The sequence below is a fragment of the Mastigoproctus giganteus genome, chromosome 1 (assembly GCF_048544385.1).
Source record: "Mastigoproctus giganteus isolate SK-2022 chromosome 1, ASM4854438v1, whole genome shotgun sequence".
Lineage (NCBI taxonomy): Eukaryota > Metazoa > Arthropoda > Arachnida > Uropygi > Thelyphonidae > Mastigoproctus > Mastigoproctus giganteus.
The window spans coordinates 148,405,484-148,411,016 of NC_143575.1; positions in this window are offsets into that span (position 1 = coordinate 148,405,484).

Genomic DNA, 5,533 nt, shown 5'->3' on the forward strand with positions numbered 1-5,533 from the left:
TCCATATCCACCTTCTTCTTCAATAAATTAGTAAAGGCCACCTGCCTTTGGAAGTACAGAAATAATGTGGTAAACTTTAATGTAAGAGTAAGCTCTTTTATATTTGCAGTAAATAATAATAAAGGAAAAAAAAATATTTGTGCAAGTTTACATGTAATGTTGAGATGATTTGTGTTGATATGAACCAGTGGGGGCTTAGAGGGGAACAGGCATTCTGTGTTATCAGACACTCAGTCTAAACACTGATGAATCCAATATCTTTCTACTTTAGAAGACTTAAGAGAAGTTCGGTTGGCATGCCTCCCTAAAATCCATTGCACACCTCGTTAGGAAGCCCTGCTACGTCACTTTGGTGGAAACGAACATGTAGAGTGGTTCTCTTCAAGACTCCTGGTCAACATGAAGAGGGAAAAGACCAAACCCTCCAACACTTTGACAACACAATGAAGCAAATGGCCCTTAGTCCCCAGTGGCTTTTACTCTCCCTCTTACAGCATTGAGAGGATCAGAGTGGAAGCAGAGGGTGCTAAGAATCTCTGGGTATGACCATGCACTGGAACTGAACTTGGCCTGTTACAATGTAAGATTGCTCATCGGTGAAGAGATATTAGAGCTGGAAAAGGAATTAGAAAATGTGAATTGGAATATCATCAGCTTGGTTGAAACAAGAAGAAGAAATGAATCACTTATAAGTTTATCAGGTGGAAATCTGCTGTATACCAATGGAAACAGTGAAAAGAGTGAAGGTAGATTTGGCTTTTTGGTGCACAAAGATATAAATTTTTGAATTCAAAAGTATATCACCAAGGGTGTCAAGATTACTACACAGGATTTCTAAGAGGTACAAACTAAAGGTTATAATAATATATGCACCAACATCGAGCCATGATGATGAAGAGGTTGAAGGAATGTACACCAAAATTGAAAGACTTCTAGATGAGCAGAAAACTCACTACACCATCATTATGGAGGGCTTCAATGTTAAGGTTGGAAAGAGACAAAACAACACAGAAAGGGAATTTTGGAATTGGTGAAAGACTTGTGGAATTTGAAGAATCTCAAGAAATGTCAGTAATGAACACCTTTTTCAAGAAATGGGGTGAAGAGAAAGTGGACATGGAAAAGCCCAAATGGATTAACTAATGAAATTGACTTCATCCTCATTAACAGAAGATATACTGTGAATAATGTTACCATCCTGAACAAGGTAAATGTTGAAAGTGATCAAATGGTAAGATGCACACTTGATATAGATGTTGAAAAGAAAGGGAAAAACTGTCTCTAGTAAATAACACAAGTTCAAGCTTCTGCAGACCACCTTTCAGCACCAAGATGTTGACAAGGAAAACAGCAATTTTCTGAAAGTGATAAAGCCCAAGAAACTTATAGGTAATAAGAAATCCAAAGATGAAAAAATTAGTCAAGAAATACTTGTTATGATGAACCGAAGGCAACAAATGAAGAGCAAGATAAACACCGACAAGGACAAAATTGAATATACTGAGTTATGCAAAACCATTAGAAAGAGACCCAGAGGACATAAGATTCTACACAAGAAAAGTAGAACAAGGATTAAGGGAAAACAAAGGACTTTAATCACCAGTCTTGAGTAGTTATACAGAAAGACAAATGATAATGAATCTGAAGAATAGTGATGGTGTACTTATAAATAGCAGAACACTACTATAAAGTATTATATAAGGAGCAGGGGAATGATGCCAACAGTGGGGAAGAGGGATCACAATTTTGCAACACATATGATATACCCAATAATCTTCCTGATGAGATAGAATATGCATTGAAGAAAATGAAGAATCAAAAAGCCCTAAGTGAAGATGAAGTTACTGTAAAGTTGTTAAAATTGGGAGGAAGAGACATGACACAGAAACTGGGCAAGACTCTTCACAAAATACATTAGGAAAAGAATGACTTAAACCAAACCAAATTTACAATGTCTTTTGGGGGGGGGGGGAACTGCACCCCAATGGGATTCATCAATTTTTATCTGCTATTTTGAAACAAGATAGCTGCTACTCAAAATGCACATCTCATTTGTTTGAAACAATTTACACAATTGTCTAGTTGCACCAGATATATTCATCATTGTCTTCTGAACTAGACCATACTATCATATAAATTTAAAATACCTATTGACCCAGAACCTGGTTCACCGAATTGATTTCTGAGTCACTGTTATCTGCGAGTTTTCATCCCAAAAATAAACTACACTCTCTACCCTCAGAAGAAAAGCTCAAATGTATTCTTATTACAGTTAGCAATAATAGTGACAAAGACAAACATCCTTTTGCTGGTCAAAGAAATCTTCACCTATGCATTAATGCTAAACACAATTTTTGTTGATATTATTGAACTGATGAAGGTAAAGCTATTTAGTGCATTTTTGTTTCTATCTGGACAAACAGGACAGAAAATAATCATAATCCAAATTATGATTATATAAAAAAATTACAAGCAAATCATATAGCTTTGTAACAGAGAATATTTGCATTCAAAGCAAAACCAAGATATTGAAATGTGTAGTGTGCACACGTGGTAAATCAATTTTGGATCAGCATATTGGTTAATTATATTGTTTTAGGTACAAGAGCTATTAATTCCAAATTGTGCCTATTTCTAAATCTGGTATTGCAAGGTTTTCATTAAGGTAAATTTAAAATCTGTAAAATAATTATCTACTTTAAGAATATAAAGAATTCTGCCCGGTTTTCCTTGTTTCCTGTAAAATGATTTAATCTTGGAGGTTTTTGTATGTGAGAAAGTGATTTAAAAACTGTGTTCCAGACATTATGGATGGCTAGTCTAGAAGAATGTTTTGTGGTCAAATCAGTCTTCCCTAATAAGCAAATAAAAATATCAAATGAGTGTGTTCTGTTTGAGCTCTGGGAAGGACCACTTCCTCATGCCTATTCACTCTCCAGCTTGACATCCATTGTTGCAATTCTTATTTAAACTGCAATAGTTTGTTACATCTGGATTCCAGATTTGCTTCCACTATTCTTTGCAGACTTTTTGTTTAACATTTATCTCTGTATGCTATCTGATAATCACTTGAGTCTTGAATGGATGGATGCTGAGCAGCTGGATCTGCATGTTATTTCCACTCCCCCCCCCACAGATGGCTGCATGCCCAGTATCCAATGTAACTGTATGATTAATACTGTATAGTGCAATTAACTAAGGTTTAATTTGTTTCAAGACATGATGGGTTTACTGGATCATATTCTGCAATGCTGTTATGGCACTCAAGGAATCAGTGTAAATCATGGTTTTTTTGGACAGATTATTAAGATAGGCCTATTTTAATAGCAAATAAATCTCCAGAATAGATAAAAAAGGCTACTGGAAGAGACACCATAAAAGACTGAAGAATTTGCTGCTGCACCACTGCTGTTTGTTTTTGAGTCATCAGCATACATCTGGCAACACTGAGGATTTGCAGCTGCATAAGCAGTGTTCTATTTTCAATTTGTTTATTTGGGGAAAGACTGGGTATCTAGTGTCCATATCTTCAGCTAAATTTCTAGGATTGGGTCTTCCTGAGCTAGTGTCACCATAGTCCATCTTTGTGAAGTTTAAATGATTCTTTTCAGTAAGTCCGGCTCCTCTCAGTTTGTTCTCACCTTGAGACTTAGTACAATCAAGTGGTGGCAAAGTATTACATAACTGATTACTACAATCCTCTTTTGAGGATGGAGACGATCCTGAAAGCCATGCCTTAGCGCATTCTGCAAATGATTTGTGTAGAGGAATTGGGTAATTGGTTTCAGTGGCAAATGAACAATATTTTGTCTATAACAGTTGCGTATAATTGCTTCAATGGGTCTTGCCCTATTTGATGTGCTGCTTGGTAATTCTTTGTATTCAGTTTTTTTTTTTTTTTTTGGAAATTTTCATAAGTCAATTTCTGGCGTAATCTGGGTGGTCCCCTTTGCAACTAAGACAGTGTGGCAATGCTGCAGGGCAATCTGAGTGTGATCCTGAGATCCCCCATTTTGGATATACTGAGTTTCCTGTGCACATTGTCTGAGAGTGTCCAAATGTCTAGCAATGTATAGGATTTTGAATATAAGAATGGATATGGCAGTTGAGATAACAAGATTTGACCTGGAAAGTTTAGCATATTAAAGGTATTATGCTGCATGTTGGAACCAAATTATCTCTTTATGTCAAATTCTCTTGGCTGTGTGACTTTCTGACTGTGCAGTTCTTATGTGAGCTCTTCTGTTACATTCGTAGGTCCCATTTGGAGAATTTGGAGATACAACCTTTCGATGTATTAGGAGCAAGATTTTAACAGGGATTCACCAAATATCGTAAGCTACAGCAGTATATTACAACGTTTGGTGTAATCTCTGTTGAAATCCCTTATTCTGAATATCTGGGTCAAGCTGTTTCTATCAGAAAATCCCATGTAACCTTTTTGCTATTTTGGGTGATCCAGCAGCATTTTTTATATATTTTTGGACTACAACTGGAGAGGGTGCATAAGTACACATGCCTTGAGTGACTAGGGTTCGAGCCTGTTACTGCTAATTGCTGTTTCCATCTTGTGAGCTCCTCTGACCAGGCGCCTCCATAGCCAGGTGGGCAGGAGCAGCAGTGCGTAGCACATGCTTCTTGATTAGACCGGGGTTAGAGCCCGTGACCACCAAATACGGAGGATGCGGAAAGGTCAGGTAATGACCACCGCATATCTCCGGAGCAATATGGCCTTAGTTGCTAATGTTCCTAAAAACCAAATAACAACAACATCCTCTGACCATGTGTCATCCCAGAGTACAAACAGAAAATTTATTTATTTAATTTGCCCACAGAGTGATATCCTGAGTCATATCCTGCTCATTTTCATACCAGTCTGATTTTTGAGCCCAAAGGCCCTAATGGCAGATATAGTTAATTTTCCATTTTGGCTCCTTTTTGGCCTCGGGAATTTTCTTTTCCACACAGGTTACTAGCCCTACCATGGGGGTGGCAGGAACAGTGCTGCTTGATGATCAAGTATAGAGTTATGAGTTAGTGAAATAAGTAAAATGAAAGAAAAAGGTGTACTTTCTTTTTTCTGGGATCTTTTATTACTTTTAAGATAGAGCTACTTAAATGAAAGATTTGTAACTAGAAGTAAACAAAGAAACTATCGGTCATTGTAGAAAGAATGCTTGGCACATGGGGGTAGATCAGTATGTTAATAGAAAAGTCAGGCAAGTGATTAATTATATTAATGTAATTATAAAAGTATTCAGATGGGCTTTGTTACATTGTGATTGGTTTAGTTTGGTTTACAGTTTCATTGGTGCATTAGCAGCAAGGGCTATTATGTGCCAATACGGGGTTATAGAGATATATGTTTAAAAATAGGTTCTGGCGACCTTTAAAAGAGGTTACATGGTCAAAATTATAGAGTGTATATGTCTAAAAAATTGTATAATATAAAAATAATTTATTATTTTATATATACAAAGGGTACTAGGAAAGTTTTGCAATACAGCTTTGTTTATTTAATTTTTTCAAAGTA